Source organism: Pseudophryne corroboree, chromosome 12 (assembly GCF_028390025.1).
Source record: "Pseudophryne corroboree isolate aPseCor3 chromosome 12, aPseCor3.hap2, whole genome shotgun sequence".
Taxonomy (NCBI): Eukaryota; Metazoa; Chordata; class Amphibia; order Anura; family Myobatrachidae; genus Pseudophryne; species Pseudophryne corroboree.
Genome location: NC_086455.1, coordinates 80,057,970 through 80,078,265, shown reverse-complemented (window position 1 = coordinate 80,078,265; position 20,296 = coordinate 80,057,970). Strand labels below are relative to the sequence as shown.

Below are 20,296 nucleotides of genomic sequence, written 5' to 3'. Positions count from 1 at the left end.
TACACTTGTTTAGGCAGATGTGGTCATTTAGATTCATTATATGTAAGAGCTAGAAAATTTGATACAATTTATTCTATCTAGTGATTGCCAGTTACAAATTCCTGTTGTGGGATTTACTATTTCTGGCACCCGTTTTTGTAACAAAAATACTATTGTGTTATAATTACACCTGTTTAAGCAAATGTGGTCACTTAGAGTTATTATATGTATGAGCCATAAAATTTGATATAATTTTTTCCATCTAGTGATAGCCAGTTACAAGTTCCTGTTGTGGGATTTGTCACTCCTGGCACCTGTTTTGTAACAAAAACATTATTGTGTTATATCTCATTAAGATACTAACAAGTATTCTACGGTTATGGTTGTTTTTGCCTACTTAATACACTATTTATTTGCTTAGAAATTTTCACCTAGCATTTGATTTATTAATTACCTCCAATAAAGATTCAATTAAATTGCATCCTGTGTCAAGAGTGTAGGGATTATTACCTGCACTCTAAAACACATTACTGTACACAGAGGTTGCTACAAATTATTTTTCTCTTGAGATATATTGTTAGTTTGGAGGATCATACTATATTACAAATCACCATTGAATTTTAGTTGACTGTCTATTAGGGTTATACCACTAGGTATCTTGTTGCCCTTTCTCTATACATATTACTTTTAACTATTGAAATAAAATGTAATTTTTTAAACAATAAATATTAAATAAATAATTTTTGAAAGAGTGCCCCCACAAAGAGGCTTTTTCTCAGATCCCTATTTCTTTGTAGGGATCACTCTCCTTTTTCTACAGATTATATTAACACCTCTGGGGTTGCACCACCGACACATATAGATAAAAAATATTTTTTTTTATTTTCTGAAACTGTTGGTCAAATATGGTCAAATAAAATCAATTGCAGCGGTGCAGGCAAACACAACCTTTTTGTTCCACACCCACGGTGTTACCAGAGCGTCCACAGCTATTGCCTGAGGGTCCCTTGACCTGGCGCAATACCTGTCTAGTTTTTTGTTGAGGCGGGACGCCATCATGTCCACCTTTGGTTTTTCCCAACGGTTCACAATCATGTGGAAGACTTCTGGGTGAAGTCCCCACTCCCCCAGATGGAGGTCGTGTCTGCTGAGGAAGTCTGCTTCCCAGTTGTCCACTCCCAGAATGAACACTGCTGACAGTGCTATCACATGATTTTCCGCCCAGCGAAGAATCCTTGCAACTTCTGTCATTGCCCTCCTGCTTCTTGTGCCGCCCTGTCTGTTTACGTGGGCGACTGCCCTGATGTTGTCTGACTGGATCAGCACCGGCTGACCTTAAAGCAGAGGTCTTGCTAGGCTTAGAGCATTGTAGATGGCCCTTAGCTCCAGGATATTTATGTGGGGTGATGTCTCCGGGCTTGACCACAAGCCCTGGAAATTTCGTCCCTGTGTGACTGCTCCCCAGCCTCTCAGGCTGGCATCCATGGTCACCAGGACCCAGTCCTGAATGCCGAATCTGCGGCCCTCTAGAAGATGAGCACTCTGCAACCACCACAGGAGAGACACCCTTGTCCTTGGTGACAAGATTATCCGCTGATGCATCTGAAGATGCGACCCGGACCATTTGTCTAGCAGATCCCACTGGAAGGTTCTTGCGTGGAATCTGCCGAATGGGATTGCTTCGTAAGAAGCCACCATCTTTCCCAGGACCATTGTGCATTGATGCACTGAGACTTGGCCTGGTTTTAGGAGATTTCTGACTAGTTCGGATAACTCCCTGGCTTTCTCCTCCGGGAGAAACACCTTTTTCTGGACTGTGTCCAGGATCATCCCTAGGAATAGGAGTCGGGTAGTCGGGATCAGCTGAGATTTTGGAATATTGAGAATCCAACCGTGCTGGCGCAGCACTATCTGAGATAGTGCTACCCCGACTTCCAACTGTTCCCTGGATCGTGCCCTTATCAGGAGATCGTCCAAGTAAGGGATAACTAAAACTCCCTTTTTTCGAAGAAGTATCATCATTTCGGCCATTACCTTGGTAAAGACCCGGGGTGCCGTGGACAATCCAAACGGCAGCGTCTGAAACTGATAGTGACAGTTCTGTACCACAAACCTGAGGTACCCTTGGTGAGAAGGGCAAATTGGGACATGTAGGTAAGCATCTTTGATGTCCAGAGACACCATATAGTCCCCGTCTTCCAGGTTTGCAATCACTGCTCTGAGTGACTCCATCTTGAATTTGAACCTTTGTATGTAAGTGTTCAAGGATTTTAGGTTTAAAATTGGTCTCACCGAGCCGTCCGGCTTCGGTACCACAAATAGTGTGGAATAGTACCCCTTTCCCTGTTGTAGGAGGGGTACCTTGATTATCACCTGCTGGGAATACAGCTTGTGAATGGCATCCAATACTGCCTCCCTGTCTGAGGGAGACGTCGGTAAAGCAGACTTTAGAAAACGGCGAGGGGGAGACGTCTCGAATTCCAATTTGTACCCCTGAGATACCACTTGAAGGATCCAGGGGTCCACTTGCGAGTGAGCCCACTGCGCACTGAACTTCTTGAGACGGGCCCCCACCGTGTCTGCTTGTAAAGCCCCAGCGTCATGCTGAGGACTTTGTGGAGGCGGGGGAGGGCTTTTGTTCCTGGGAACTGGCTGTTCGTTGCAGCCTTTTTCCTCTCCCTCTGCCACGGGGCATAAATGAGGCGCCTTTTGCCCGCTTGCCCTTATGGGGCCGAAAGGACTGCGCCTGATAATACGGCGTCTTCTTAGGTTGAGAAGCTACCTGGGGTAAAAATGTGGATTTTCCAGCAGTTGCCGTGGCTACCAGGTCTGATAGACCTACCCCAAATAACTCCTCTCCCTTATAAGGCAATACTTCCATGTGCCTTTTAGAATCCGCATCACCTGACCACTGCCGCGTCCATAAACCTCTTCTAGCAGAAATGGACAGCGCGCTAACTCTTGATGCCAGTCGGCAAATATCCCTCTGTGCATCACGCATATATAGAAATGCATCCTTCAAATGCTCTATAGTCAGTAATATACTGTCCCTATCTAGGGTATCAATATTTTCAGTCAGGGAATCCGACCACGCCAGGCCCGCACTGCACATCCAGGCTGAGGCGATTGCTGGTCGCAGTATAACACCCGTGTGAGAGTATATACATTTTAGGATATTCTCCAGCTTTCTATCGGCAGGTTCCTTTAGGGCGGCCATATCAGGAGAGGGTAGTGCTACCTGTTTTGACAAACGTGTGAGCGCTTTATCCACCCTAGGGGGTATTTCCCAACGTGCCCTATCCTCTGGCGGGAAAGGGTACGATGCCAATAACCTTTTAGGAATTATCAGTTTTTTATCGGGGGAAACCCACGCCTCATCACACACTTCATTTAATTCCTCGGATACAGGAAAAACTACAGGCAGTTTTTTCTCACCAAACATAATACCCTTTTTAGTGGTACTTGTATTATCAGATATATGCAATACATTTTTAATTGCTTCAATCATGTAACGTGTGGCCCTAGTGGAAGTCACGTTTGTCTCATCATCGTCGACACTGGAGTCAGTATCCGTGTCTGTGTCTGCTATTTGAGGTAACGGGCGTTTTAAAGCCCCTGATGGCGTTTGAGACCCTTGGACAGGCACAAGCTGAGTAGCCGGCTGTCTCATGTCGTCAACTGTCTGTCGTAACGAGCTGACACTGTCACGCAATTCCTTCCATAAGCTCATCCACTCAGGTGTCGACTCCCCAGGGGGTGACAACTGTATAATAGGCAATTGCTCCGCCTCCATCTCATTTTCCTCCTCAAACATGTCGACACAATCGTACCGACACACCGCACACACACAGGGAATGCTCTGATAGAGGACAGGACCCCACTAGCCCTTTGGGGAGACAGAGGGAGAGTATGCCAGCACACACCAGAGCGCTATATATAAACAGGAATACCACTATAAAATGTGCTTTTCCCTTTATAGCTGCTGTTAGTATCAAAACTGCGCCAAATTAGTGCCCCCCCTCTCTTTTTTACCCTTTTCTGTAGTGCAGGACTGCAGGGGAGAGTCAGGGAGACGTCCTTCCAGCGGAGCTGTGATGGAAAATGGCGCCTGTGTGCTGAGGAGATAGGCTCCGCCCCCTTCTCGGCGGCCTTTTCTCCCGCTTTTTTGTAAGTTCTGGCAGGGGTTAAAATACATCCATATAGCCCTGAGGGTTATATGTGGTGTATTTATGCCAGCCAAGGTGTTTTACATTGCTGCTCAGGGCGCCCCCCCCTAGCGCCCTGCACCCTCAGTGACCGGAGTGTGAAGTGTGCCTGAGTAACAATGGCGCACAGCTGCAGTGCTGTGCGCTACCTTGTTGAAGACTGATGTCTTCTGCCGCCGATTTTTCCGGACCTCTTCTTGCTTCTGGCTCTGTAAGGGGGCCGGCGGCGCGGCTATGGGACCGAGCTCCGAGGCTGGGCCTGTGTTCGGTCCCTCTGGAGCTAATGGTGTCCAGTAGCCTAAGAAGCCCAATCCACTCTGCACTTCAGGTGAGTTCGCTTCTTCTCCCCTTAGTCCCTCGATGCAGTGAGCCTGTTGCCAGCAGGTCTCACTGAAAATAACAAACCTAAAACTAAAACTTTCACTAAGAAGCTCAGGAGAGCCCCTAGTGTGCACCCTTCTCGGCCGGGCACAAAAATCTAACTGAGGCTTGGAGGAGGGTCATAGGGGGAGGAGCCAGTGCACACCAGGTAGTCCTAAAGCTTTTACTTTTGTGCCCAGTCTCCTGCGGAGCCGCTATTCCCCATGGTCCTTACGGAGTTCCCAGCATCCACTAGGACGTCAGAGAAATACACCTTACCTATATGGTGGTTTCTCTGCAGCACGGAACCTCTGAGGAAATTGATCCTCCCAGGGCATACAGTGTCTTCAGTCGCTATTCACTATTCATGTACATCACGTTGGGAGATGTATCTTTGTGTAGAAATATATCCATAGTCATGATCGCACAACAGAGGTTCAACCAGATTCGTGGCCTCTGTCACCTCCTGTCCCTTATGCCCCCTCCAGCCTACTGTGTCTCTTCACTATCCAGCCCAAGGTCACTCTAGCCTCCTGCCCCATGTGACTCCAGCCTCCTGTTCCTCCAGCCTCCTGCCCCATCTCTCCAACCTCCTGCCACTGCAGGCTCCTGTCCTGTCTCTCCAGCCTCATGCCCCATCTCTCCAACCTCCTGCCTAGTCACTCCAAATTCCTGCCCCATATCTTTCAAGCTTCCTGTACCCAATGTCTCCAGTCTCTTATCTCCTGTCACTCCTACCTCATGCCACTCAAGCCTCCTGCCCCATCTCTCCAACCTCCTGTCACTGCAGGCTCCTGTTCTGTCTCTCCAGCCTCCTGCCCCATCTCTCCAACCTTCTGCCACTGCAGGCTCCTGTTCTGTCTCTCCAGATTCCTGCCCCATATCTCTAAAGCTTCCTGTACCCTATGTCTCCAGTCTCTTATCTCCTGCCACTCCAGGCTCATGCCATGTCACTCCAGCCTCTTATCTCCTGTTACTCCTCCCCCCTGTGACTCCAGCCACCTACTTGTCTTTCCAGCCACCTGCCCTGCCCCTCTTACCTCCTGCCACTCCAGGCTCCTACCCCGTCACGCCAACCTCCTGTCCCTCTAGGTCACAGCACTTACCCCAGACTGCTGGATGCTGACTGCTCTGCTTCTGATGCGTGTCTGTTGCATACTTCTGTCTTGGACTGGAGGAACTCTCTGTCTCAGGAGAAGACAGCCTCTTCTCGCAATGTCAGTAGCTTGGTGCTCCTCCTTGGGCAGGCCACTGACAGGCATACGAGAAAACTGAAGCACTACTGAGGGCTGGCCCCCATGTGACAGGTGGTCCCAAAGTCCTCACAGCCCACCGGGGCTCTTACCTGGAAGTTACACGCCCCATCCACCCCTTTTAAACATCAAGGGTTGTGAAAGCTAAGGCCATATCAAATGTGTCTTTACTACAATCCCAAATACATGGAACTGGCAGAATTGCTTTAATCTACAAGGGGTTTCTCAAAAGTAAGTTTCCCTATTGCAGGAGAAAAACAATGGATACGCAAGTACAGTAGCTTGTGGCTTGGAGTGACGTGTGGTCTTGCGTTATGGAGCTGCCACTGCAAAGCATGTCCGACTGCAAAGTGCATTCAGGACCATTTGAATGAGGACATTAGCCGCTCATCAACTGGACCAATATTGTGTGATGAACTGAATTTCAACATAGACGCTGTCAAGGCTGAGGTGAAATCGTGGCTCCTATCCATGGAGAGTGGCGTCATGTTATGACAAGTGTTTAGCCCTTAATGCTGATTATGTTGAGATGTAGCTTAAAAGTATGTAAATCAAATAAATGAGCCTTTCATTTTTCTTTCCTGGGATGGGGAAATGTACTTTTGGGGAGACCCCTCGTCATTTACATTTACACCACAAAAGCTTTCCAGATTCTGTAAAGGAAATTGCACTGTGTACTGGTCTGAACCAACATCAAGTCCTCTTAGTGGTTACAGAAACACTGACACTGTATATAGTATATGGGGATTCTGCACACGGTAATGTCCGCAGTTTGCAATGCTCCATGTCTCACACCTCTTACACAGCATCTTACGTTATCTAATGAGAACAGTATCAGTTCTTACAGACGCTATTAGGCAGGTAAGTGGAAGATGAGCTGTGCGTTGCCCGTGTCGCTACTCTCACTTCCTCTGCTCCTCCATGGGCTGTGGTGTGAGTGGGACTCTGCCATTGGTATGTGTATGATATACATATAATTCTTACTTGACACTGGCATATATTACATAACGGCACTCAATTCAAAGAGACCTTACCACAAAAACCAGATGTAGTATACACCAAAGCCCCTGATTTACAGCAGAGACTAGATCAGAACCACTTTAGGAATAATAAAGAATTAGTACAAACCTCAGTTACAGAGGAAACGGGCGGATCATCCACTGCGGAAAATGGTGTAACCTGAAGAACCTGGGACACAGAATCACAAAACCCACCATAAGCTTCACATCAAACCAAACCAAACAGCCGTACACGATAAGACAGAGACTTACCTGTGCCTCAACCAACACAACACTGTATATCTGCTGGATGCAGCTCCAACTGGCAGCACGTGGGACGGACAGTAGGATCTATGGGAAGAGAGAACAGGGGAACATATAAGTAATATTAGAAAAGGATTTCAGCGACATAATGCAGCGAAACATGACTGTAACCCTGAAGGTTTGAGATTTATAGCAAGTGACAGTGAACAACCGAATTGGCCAGGAGGGGATTTTGCCCCAAAAGGATTTTTCCATTAATATTCAGTCTGGCTGGATACAGTGGGTGAGGAGAGTATACATAATCACCACCATGTACTGTAGTGTATAACATAAGCAGATACTGCTACGGGACTTATAGACATTCTGTGCTACAATTGCCAATCACTATGACATTCCCTAGAATCACATTAGAGTCTGTTACATCTGGATACATATTATTTGGTGACTATCATTTCACTTCTATGCTTGATACCAAAGCCGGACTGAGCGCCGCCTCCTGCCTGTATTCCTCCTCATTCCTGTGACTTTCTCCCAGCACTAGCAACTGGTGCCCAGAACCGTAAGCTGTGGGGGCTGCAGGGGGAGGAGGGGCAGAAAGAGAGACTGGTGCTGCAGAGCGTTTCTTTAGGAGTGCTTAGGCAGTACAATACAATTTAATAAATAACACATTTCAATATACTGCCATACCCAGGATTCAAACCTATAACCTGTTGCATTCCAGTCTATTCAGGCTGTCCGGGGCCCCACAATTTCTGATGGCTGCCCTGATCAGTGCTGCAATTTCTGGATGCCGATCCAATCCACTGATCGGCGAGCAAAACCAAGACTGACATATATTACATAAGGACACACAACTCAGAAACTTTCCAACAACAATCAGATATAGTAAGCCCCTGATTTGAAACAGAGACCAGATAAGAAGCACTTTAGGAATTATAAAGAATTAGTACAAACCTCAGTTACAAAGGAAACGGGGGGGATATTCCACTGCGGAGAATGCTGTAACTGCAGGAACCTGGGATACAGAAGCACAAAACCCACAAAAAGCTTCAAATCAAACTTAACCACACAGAAAAAAGAAGAAAAAAGAAAAATGCAGGTGCACATTTCAAACACTAAGATTACTGATAATCACAATAATTATAATAAACTCTACATTTTAACATGGAGTAGTAATAGGGTTTCTGAGCATAGCAGTCTACACATTAGACACTATGAAAGGTAAGTCCTGAATAAATATATACTATATACTGTGTCAGTATTAGGGCTGTAGGGACCCACCTGATAAAGGTTCGCCTTGCCGTGGTAGGAGAGCTTGCACTTTTAGCCAAACTAAGAAGTTAATTATAATAATTCTGATTATTAGTATTCTTAGTGTTTGAAGTGTGCGCCAGCAATTTTCTTTTTTCTGTGTGCCACTACAAGTCTCAGCATGGTGGCATTTCTTATTATGTTTGAAGTTAGGGTGTGCTGTCCGGCCCAGCTCCATCAAACCAAACCAAACAGCCGTACACAATAAGGCAGAAACTTACCTGTGACTCCACCAACAGAATACTGTATATCTGCTGCTGCAATCGGCAGTACGTGGGACAGACACAAAGACCTATGGAAAGAAGAATAAGGGTACGCATAAGGAACGTAATAATGGATTTCAGCAACATAGTGCATCCCAACATTTCAGGGAAAAACATGACTGCAACCTTGAAGCTTTGCGACTTATAACAACTGAGCAGATACAACCTAATTAGCAAAGAGGGGATTTTGGGCAAAATTTACAAAACTGAGAGGCGATGGGAACTCAGCATAAAACCTTACAACCTGGAGGTCTAAATATAGATCCATAAGAAATATAATTGTGTGCACAGTTAAGTATGCAAAACTGAGTAGCATATAATGCATAATACAGAGACAATTTAGGGTGTGCAAAACCAAAATAGTATGAACCCAAGAACATACGTTATAGGGTATATAAGCTATAGCAGGACACATGCTATAAATGATTGCCGCTTTAATAATCACCAGACTCGCACAAATTCCCGCACTTCCTGCTTCTCAGAGTTATTACATTCAGCTCTATAAGCTACAAGGGCTAAAATACAATATAGAAACTAAAAAGTTATCATTAGGAATAAAATTGGTACAATATGGAAAATAAAGGCTGCACCGCAGTTATGGATGTCACACAAACAACACTGAGCAATTATAGTGAATAAAGTACAGAAGGAGAAACGTTAGGTGACCACTAGAGGACAACCAGTTGGAACCTTAACCATTGCATTTGATCACCATAAAGGAGAATTTACAACTAGTATCAGAGTCTGAAGTATAGGCCAACGTAACAGTTACCACGGTGATGCAACAGGATGTCCTATGACAATGCAACTACAGAGTGGCCATAGCAATGAAACAGAAGCAATTCTCAAGGGGATGAGATAGGTAAAGGCATGCATGACAAACATGGTAGATTACCAATAAGAAGTTATCAAAAGCCGGAGAGAGAGATATTTGAGGGATCGTAGAAGCACAGGCACGCCCACTGAGGAAATCACACACATGACGAAACGCGTTGGTCCACTATCACCACTGACCAATCACGCTAGGATTAGCAAGGAGAGATATGAAGAGGAGAAAGCAGCCAATGGGGTCTGTACATATGGCTGCCGGTCCTCCTATGTCTATTTTACTTCATTTAGAGATGGTTAATTGTATGATGGTAATACAGTAAAAATACATTTTAGATGAAGCACACAAGTGATTTTTATTATATATCATATACATAACATACCAATCACAGATACCTACTCACACCACAGCCCATGGAGGAGCAGAGGTAGTAACACTGGTAAGTACTGTAATGTGCACCTCACCTACCACTTACCTGCCTAATAGTGTCTGTGAGTACTGATACTGTGCCCATTAAAACGAGGTTCTGTGTAAGAAGCGTGAGACATGGAACATTGCATACTGCGGACATTACCATGTGCAGAATACCCATATACTATATACAGTGTCAGTGATTCTATTACCACTAAGAGGACTTGATGTTCAAAGTTATTATTTCTCATATATGCATGTATATTTAGATATTTACATTTTTTTTAAGATTCAGGATTGGTGGATAAGTATTTCTCCAATAATATATAGTCTGGCTGGATACAGTGGGTGAGCAGGAGCGTATATAGACTGGGGCGTAATCACCAGATTGGATTCTAGTGTGTAACATAAGACGCTATTTGTATAGGATTTATAGACATGTTTTGCTATAGTTGACATTCGCTGTTTGATATTCCCTTTGTATAAGAATCTGTTACACCTGGATACATATTATTTTTGACCATCATTTCACTTCTATACATAATACCAAAGCCAGATTGTGCGCTGCATGAATTCTGTAATTCTATGTAACATAGAGGCTGGAGCCCTCTCACATGCGGGCGGCACAACAAGGTTCTATGCGGACTCTACTGATCCAGGGCCCTAGAATCTGTCACTTTCTATCATCATTTTATCATATAAATCCTTTGTGGGCTGACCATGCCCCCTCCAGTTCCTGGTCACACACACACCACGGTCATTTCACCCCAGGGCCTAGTCTGACACTAACTTACCCTTTACCAGACCCATTGAGTAGATAGGAGTATAAGTGAGGAAGGATATATACCCCCTGGGGCAGTCAGGTGACATGAAGGTAGGTTACATACCCCCCGGTGCTGTCAGGTGACATGGAGGTAGGCTACATACCCCCCAGTGCTGTCAGGTGAGATGGAGGTAAGTAAGATACATACCCCTGGGGCTGTCAGGTGAGATGGAGGTAAGATACATACCCCGGGGCTGTCAGGTGACATGGAGGTAGGATACATACCCCTGGGGCGGTCAGGTGATATGGAGGTAAGATACATACCCCTGGAGCTATCAGGTGACATGGAGGTAGGATACATACCCCTGCGGCAGTCAGGTACTATGGAGGTAGGATACATAACCCCTGGGGCTGTCAGGTGACATGGAGGTAGGATACATACCCCTGGGGCTGTCAGATGATATGGAGGTAGGATACATAACCCCTGGGGCAGTCAGGTGACATGGAGGTAGGATACATACCCCCTGGGGCTGTCAGGTGACATGGAGGTAGGATACATACCCCTGGGGCTGTCAGGTGACATGGAGGTAGGATACATATACCCCTGGAGCTGTCAGGTGACATGGAGGTAGGATACATACCCCTGCGGCAGTCAGGTAATATGGAGGTAGGATACACACCCGCTGGGGCTGTCAGGTGACATGGAGGCAGGAGCGTAGCCAGAACTTCATGGGCCCCGTAGCAACATTTTGAAGGGGCCCCTGCCCCAATGATTCGAGAGAGACCGCAGGAGTTGTTAATTTTATGCCCCATAATAGTGCCCTTGCTCTTATTCTGAACCATAGTAGTGCCATAGTTCACATTATATCACAGTGTAGGGCTGCCAGTACACATTATGCAACACAGTATCACCAATTCGCATGGTCACATAGTGTTCCCAGCTCCTATTTTGCCACACTATAGTGCCCCAGTTCATATTACGTAACATTATAATACATTAATTTTAAAATACATTAATTTTTTTCATACATTATAATCCAGTTCATTTTATACCGCATTACAATGAGCAGGTCCAGTTGCATAACTAGATATATTGTAGGTCCCAAGGCAAATGTTTTTATCACCCAATGGTGAAAAATGTATATAACACATAACCTTGACAGGGAAGGTGGGGCCCTCTCAGCTCTGGGCCCCATAGCAGCTGCACTTTCTGCACCTATGGTAGCTACACCCTTGCATGGAGGTAAGATGCATACCACCTAGGGCTGTCAGGTAATATGGAGGTAGGATACATACCCACTGGGGCTGTCAGGTATATAGACTCTGTCAGGTGACATGGAGGTAAGATATACAGTATAACCCCTGGGGCTGCCAGGCAGGGCCGTGACTAGGTGTGTGCCAATGGTGTCTTGCCCACAGCACGAATGCACTGAGGGTAAACTATCTGGCAGCAAACCCCCACCCGCACGCCCGCTATCTCACTACTCACTCCCGCCGCCTGTCTCCTGGGCCGCTGCTGCACGGGACATGTCTGGCCTGCGTCCCCCCGCCGACACCACCGGCACCCAGCTGCATTGCCTGGCTACCTCTCACATAGGTAGCCGGACAGCACTGCATCTCTCTCCCACCCGTGTGCTAGGAGAGATGACGTCTCTCCCAGCCCTTCCACAATGCCCTGCGCTGCGAAGAGCACAGCGTAGGGCAGAAAGGAGAAGAGGAGAGGCCTGCCAGTTGGTCACATGTAAGTAGAATACTCTCTCTCAGACTCTGCCTGCCCTATGTGTAAAAAGGGGGACTCTGCCTGCCCTATGTGTAAAAAGGGGGACTCTGCCTGCCTAATGTGTAAAAAGGGAACTCTGCCTGCCTTAGGTGTAAAAAGGGTCTCTGTCTGCCTTATGTGTAAAATGTGGCTCTACCTGCCATCAGGTGACATAGAAGTTAGATATATATAACCCCTGGGGCTGTCAGGTATACATAGACCCCGTGTCAGGTGATAGGGGATAAGGATATATACACCACATGGGTAGTGACAGGAGATGGATGCTGATGCCTCAGGCGGTTGCAAGGTAACGACGATCAGCTGCAGCCAGGTCTCCCGGCTTCTGATGCTGACACTCTGGTGCCGCCTCCTCACAGCAGCCAGGAAACTCCGCACCATGATAGCAGGGATCAACAACGACAAATCAGAAGGCTTCTGAGAGAGATGGTTTCCACGGCAACCAGCTCCGCTTGAACCAGGGGGCGTCTCCTTCCAAGATGTGGGTGGTGTCTTGAAGATGGCCGGGTCAGGGTTCCAGAGCCCGGAACAGAGCGGCGGAGACCGTGGCCGCACCGGCAGGATGGGAAGGGTGAGTGCTTCCTAGTGGCAGCGCCATGTGACGTGTTTGTACAGTGGCAGGCTAGGTGTGCTGCTGTGACGTAGCATGATGTCACAATGTGTGTTCTGTATATATGTCACATGTGCTGTACAGAAATTCTATATATCTCACATCATTTAGATATTCTCATGTCATGTACAGTGTATATTATGTAGATATATCACATGCTGTACAGTGTATATTTATATATATCTCCCATACTGTACAATTGATAGTCTACATATACCACTTGCTGTACAGTTTGTGGGTGTGTATGTGGGTGTGTGTGTGTGTGTGTGTGTGTGTGTGTATGTATGTATATATATATATATATACACATACACTGTACAGTATATGTTCCATATATATCACATGTGCTGCATATTGTATATTCTGTAGGCATCACTTGCTGTACAGTGTATATTCTCTCTATATTGTGCTCTACATACAGTATATGCTCCACATATATATCACTTGCTGTACAGTGTATATTCTCTCTCTTACTGTATATATATATATCACATTCTGTACAGAAATTCTATATATCTCACATCATTTAGATATTCTCATGTCATGTACAGTGTATATTATGTAGATATATCACATGCTGTACAGTGTATATTTATCAATATCTCCCATACTGTACAATTGATAGCCTACATATACCACTTGCTGTACAGTTTGTGGGTGTGTATGTATGTATATATATATATATATATATATATACATACTGTACAGTGTGTATATATATATATATATATATATATATATATATATATATACTGTACAGCAGGTATTCCCAACCACGGTCCTCAAGGCACACACAGGGGCCCTACTCACTGGCCGACCCGCCGCCGAGCTGCCCGACGGCGGATACGGCCGACGAGCGACCCGGCGGCGGGGGGGCAGTGACGGGGGGAGTGAAGTTTCTTCACTCCCCCCGTCACGCGGCTGCATTGAAGTGCAGGCAAATATGGACGAGATCGTCCATATTGGCCTGCATGCACAGCCGACGGGAGACCAGCGATGAACGAGCGCGGAGACGCGCATCGTTCATCGCTGGAGTCTCCACACTGAAAGATATGAACGAGTTCTCGTTCATTTATGAACAAGATCGTTCATATCTTTCAGAAAATCGGCCAGTGTGTAGGGCCTATAACAGTGCAGGTTTTAGTGATATCCAGGCTTCAGCACAGGTGACTTAATTAGTAGCTCAGTTATTTTGATTTAACCATCTGTGCTGCAGCCTGGATATCACTAAAACCTGCACTGTTGGTGTGCCTTGAGGACCGTGGTTGGGAATGCCTGCTGTACAGTATATGTTCCATATATATCACATGTGCTGCATATTGTATATTCTGTAGGCATCACTTGCTGTACAGTGTATATTCTCTCTATATTGTGCTCTACATACAGTATATGCTCCACATATATATCACTTGCTGTACAGTGTATATTCTCTCTCTTAGTGTGTATATATATATGTCACATTCTGTACAGAAATTCTATATATCTCACATCATTTAGATATTCTCATGTCATGTACAGTGTATATTATGTAGATATATTACATGCTGTACAGTGTATATTTATATATCTCCCATACTGTACAATTGATAGTCTACATATACCACTTGCTGTACAGTTTGTGGGTGTGTATGTGTGTGTGTGTGTATGTATATATATATATATATATATATATATATACTGTACAGTATATGTTCCATATATATCACATGTGCTGCATATTGTATATTCTGTAGGCATCACTTGCTGTACAGTGTATATTCTCTCTATATTATGCTCTACATACAGTATATGCTCCACATATATATCACTTGCTGTACAGTGTATATTCTCTCTCTTACTGTATATATGTATATATATATATATATATGTCACATTCTGTACAGAAATTCTATACATCTCGCATCATTTAGATATTCTCATGTCATGTACAGTGTATATTATGTAGATATATCACATGCTGTACAGTGTATATTTATCTATATCTCCCATACTGTGCAATTGATAGTCTACATGTACTACTTGCTGTACAGTTTGTGTGTGTGCATATATATATATATATATATATATATATACTGTACAGTATATGTTCCATATATATCACATGTGCTGCATATTGTATATTCAGTAGACATCACTTGCTGTACAGTGTATATTCTCTCTATATTACGCTCTGCATACAGTATATGTTCCATATACTGTATATATCACCTGCTGTACAGTGTGTATTCTATCTATATATGCTGCATATTGTATACTCTATAGACATCACTTGCTGTACAGTGTATACTCTCTCTTTTACTTGCTGTACAGTATTGTATATACAGTGTCAAATACTGTATTATATAGAATGTCCCCATGTAGAGTAATGTCATGGTCCTGTGTGCAGTATAGTCTCTGTGGCCAGTATATATTGTGATATGCCTCTGTGTACAATATATACCTTACTGTACCTTACTGTGCAGTATATAGCGTAATTTAATGGCTCTCAAGAACTCAGTGCCGAGAAGTTTAAGAATGCCCTTCTACAGGAGTAAGTTTCCGTCTTTCCATATCTGCATTGGAGGAGGGAAAAAGAGGTCTATACACCTGCATTAATGTTACCTCCTGGCCCTTCACCAAATCTGTTCTCTGTGCCACATTCTGATAATGTGTGAGAAGGCCAGGGGCGGATTGGCCCACCAGGACACCATGACAGATTCCGATAGGCCGGTCCCATACACCCAGGGGCGGATTGGAAACAAAAAGGGGCCCTGGAAAAATTTGTACTAGTGGCCCCACATGGGCAGCACCAGAGGTGTAAGGTCTAGCCATGGGCCATGGCAGCAGTTCCCTCCCCCCAAGACTTTCCAGATAGTGGGCATGTCCAGCATCAAGGGGGAAGTTAAAAAGAAATAAAATTACATTTTATGAGCACATTATATGATACACCTTCAGAATTTAGGAAACTATATCATTCTTTAGAAAGATATACAGTATTTTCTTGCTTATTACACCAACCGTATCCCAATCACTATTCACTCAATCTTATATGTCAGCCAAGCAGGCAGACAGAGCATACACTAGATCATCTGCAATCACAGGCTAAGTGGCAAAGTAATCAGAATCAGCTTTATTGGCCAGGTATACTTGCGTTGCGTATACTAGGAATTTGTCTTCGGTTTGCTATACAACAGCTAAGCAGGTGGGGGTAGGGGGGGTTGGGGGGGGGCAAGTAAAGTCACACAGATAGGTATACCGTAGGGACACAAGTTAGTTACATGTACGTCTAGTCAGTCAATGTTCAGGAGTTCAGCAGGCGGACCGCTTGGGGAAAGAAACTTTTGAGGCTTATGGTGGAGCTGGCGGGGACGGCCCTGTAACGCCTGCCTGAAGGAAGCAAGTTAAACATGCTGTGGCCGGGGTGTAGCTGGTCTTTTACTATCTTCATTGCCCGCTTTTTAGCTCTGGACAGGTACAGTTCCTGGACTGAGGGAAGGTCGGCCCCGATCTCTGCGGTTCTGACCACCTTTTGGAGCCTGCATCTGTCCCTCGCGCTGGCGGAGCTGTACCATACGAGTATCGAGGAGTATTTTCATATATGGAAATTATTTTGCATCTTATTCATTATGTCTATAAAAATGACCACATGTCTTTAAACAAAACAGGCCTCACGGGCGCGTCGGCCCACCGGGAATCTTTCCTGTAAGCCCTATGGCCAATCCGCCTCTGGTCACATCCCAGGGTGCATTTAAAATATCTATCTCAGATACTTTGTGAACTCATTAGTCTTGCATTTACTGTGATTCCTGTACATATACTGTAGGTGCATATAAAACTCCTTTCTTTCTGTATCCTGCAAATGAACTGTTCATTTACTGCAGTTTTCAGGAAGTATTACTGGACTATTACTGATACGTAAAAAGACATCAATGCAATAGTTTTGTCGTGTGTGTGTGTGTTTGTGTGTGTGATTTATCATTTTTGTAATTATAAATACATTGTTTAACTTGCCTGAACTAAGTTTATCCTATGTGCCAAGGATATATAAATAGCACGCCATCAAACGGACAACATGCTCCGCACCAATGTTCAAAGTAGGGAACATCTTAACAAGTTAATTTCTCCGTGCCTTTCAGCTCATTTAAATATCTTATGTGCAGAAAGATTTAGTTTTCACAATTTGCAAAGCGCTGAAATGATTTATATGATGTTACAAGAGGGATAACATATTGTAGGCTTCGTAGCACTGCACTACCCTGTAATAAATAAATCATGGTCATTTAGACAAATTCTTATTTCATTAAAGAAAGCAATGGAGTTATAAGCAATTATGACAGGTCCAGTTTATTAACTGTGCCAATTACTTAATTTTGTTGAAAAGAGTACAAGCATTTCATTATTTATTTTAGAAATAAAATGGAAGCTGTTCGTTATCTTAAAATGTTTTGATTTTCTGCTGTTGTGCTGTCAAGCTTGTAAACTAATTATTTTTATCTGTTTGACTATAGATGACATCTTAATTACTCTTTAAGCAAAAGACAAAATTAAACAGAGCAATTCACTATGATGCTGAGTGCTGGAAACAAATGAAGGATAGTTCATTGCAATTAGCTCCAAATAGTTTAAAAGACAACGATTAAGACAAATGTTTGAAGTAAAATATATGAACTTATAATATACCAATCTAGCAGCACCAAAGCTGTTCCTAAACTGATGTGTGACATCATACATTTTCTTCTGTGTTTGGACCTGTTTTTATTATGCTATGTACTGATGATTACAGGAGGAGTACACTTTCACTCAATAGGGTGTATTTGTTATCCCTTAACTTCTACACGTATGTGAAAATTACCATTTTCACCTATTTTTGTAGAAATTAACTAATGGAGCCATTCATTATTAATGGTAATACAGGCGATACCCTGTGGACCAAAACACATTATTGGAGCTTGACAGCGGGAACAGTCACCATCTTCAGATGACATTGATTCCTCGACCCCTGCTCCTTCCTATAGAATATCCTCTGCCCCTGTTTGGATCCCTCCGCTGGACACCGGCTTCTTTATACGTATGTGTGAACCCCAATTACACTGCTACCAAGGTAGTGGCGATAAGGATTGCAGAGACAGCTGCTAATCGCAGCAAGCTGGTTACTACAGGAGGACTCCTGAACAGCGGTGCTTAATGAATAAGCAACAATATGATAATTGGGACTTGCAATAGATTGTTGGACTGGGATGTTCCATATGAATCCATATAATCACTACCAGTCACTTCACTGCCTCCCTGTCCCATTCAGAATGCAATTAAAATGTCTCTATTTCTCACACCTGCACTCCTTCTCAACCACACTCCTACTCCCTAGAACAGTCCATTAAACTTTCATCCAGCTTCCAGACATTCTCTCAACTTTTCATTCTAGCCTACCACCCCCTCATCCTAATAGTCCAATTGCTGCTGTGACCAGATGTGCCCTGCTGCCTGTGCCAAACGATCACAAACTGGTTTTGGTCTCACAGGGCCTGGGCCAATAGGAGCTTCCCTCTTACCATCAGTAACAACCTGTTACTGACTCCTCCCACTGTGCAGTGGGTATTTTGCTGCCCTCACCAGGTTCTTTCACCGCGACACCTGGAACTGCGAATCTGCTCAGGCTCCTACCATCAGCACCTGATAAAGTTTTCTGCTGTGTATGCATATACACAGTGCTACCACACCTAATTGGCATCAGCTGATTCCCAGTGGTTACTCACCATGGACCAAGCCCTGCATGGTAGCTGTCAGAGGGCGGAGCTTGAAGACGCTGACCTCAAACCAGAACAGGCAGAGACCGGAATTGCAATTGACGCAATTCTGTTGGTCAAAGGATAAAGCAGTTTTTTTTTAAGGCAAGATGTTTATTGCTCAAAAAGTCTTAAAAAAGACTAATTCCGTCGCTAAAGGTGTTAAGGACCATTCACGGCATGCAAGATGTTTACAGCAGCATTCTCCTCTTGGTCAGAGGATATCTCTCTACACACAGCTCTTTTATATATAGTCAGAAGACACAATATAGCTCACATTACACAGGAACTGATCATTTACATTCCTCCTTTGATATATCACACAAATTCAAAGTATCTATATTGTTTATGCAGCAATAATGTTTGCATTTCACTTCCTAAATTGTACAGGAAATCATTGAAATTAAACAAATTGTTTTCCTCCTTCCCTTCATATATTTGTAATGGATTTACAAGAAATCATTGATTCCAAACCTTCTTGACACTTTACATAGATAAAGATGTGGGACCTACAAATCATCTAGTTACATCCCTGGAAGCAGGTGGAATGGTGCAGTCTGATTAAGCAGCAACTTGAGATGAACTTTCAGGAGCAGTTAATGCAAGAACAGGTGGAATGTTGTAGACTGATTAAGCAGCAACAGGAAATTCACTGCAGCAGCAATGACTGGAAGAATACTGCAATTCAAGTGAGCAGTAACAGGAGATTCACTGTAGGAGCAATGAATGCAGAAACCGGAGAGTACTAGCTAACAGAGCAGCGGAATCACCAGGTGCCATCACCAGTAGTCTGCAGAGGCAGAGATGAAGATCAGGCAATGATGCAGAGACCAGGGAGGATGTAAATAGGCTGACCAATCATATCTGCAATGTGACTGGTCAGTGATGTTCATGTGATAAAAAATCCAAGTTCTGTATTGGCTGACTGGAAATGGAGGGAGTTCCAAGATGGTGCACTCCCATATGGAATGCTGAGACTGCAGCCGCTGGCCAGACATGTCAAAATAGGGGATCCAAAGCCTTCTGAACTGGAGAGGACTGAAGTCAGGCAGATTCTGACACCAGTTTTATTTATTGCTTTACATCTTATATATGCTGTTACTCTTAAACTATACTAACTTTATTACACTCATTACATATCACTGATCCTGTTAACTATTCTTAATTATTTTTTCTTTTCACTGCTACCCTCATGTATATAACTCTATTTACAATACTTTTTCCTTTCCATCTTTCTCTGAGACGTCACCTCACCATTTCTTACAACTATCTAACTTTAATTCTTCCTTGTTCTCTATTATACACAAATGTCCAGCCCCCCAACTGCACAGCTCTCGTACAGTGACACCACACACAGTGCTCAATGACAATGAACAGATAGAGTACTCAGGGGAATGTTAAGAAACTAGTGGGCGTCTTTGCAAGACCCAGTGCTCCCCCCCCCCCCTTCCCCCCATGGAGCACAGAAGTCGGACAAGACTCTCCACAGCCCTTTAAGCCCCTTAACTTCT

The 20,296-nt window shown here is 44.3% G+C and overlaps 1 long non-coding RNA gene across 1 annotated transcript in view; it reads right to left on the bottom strand.

Moving 5' to 3' along the window:
• Nucleotides 1-7,078: 7,078 nt before the first annotated feature.
• The window catches only part of LOC134980734 (uncharacterized), a 352,652-nt gene continuing 339,434 nt past the window's right edge, over nt 7,079-20,296 (bottom strand). The window contains exons 2-4 of the long non-coding RNA XR_010190466.1: nt 8,592-8,662; nt 8,014-8,074; nt 7,079-7,146 (exon numbers count right to left, since the gene is read on the bottom strand). This is a non-coding gene — a long non-coding RNA (uncharacterized LOC134980734). The remainder of the gene's footprint in view (nt 7,147-8,013; nt 8,075-8,591; nt 8,663-20,296) is intronic.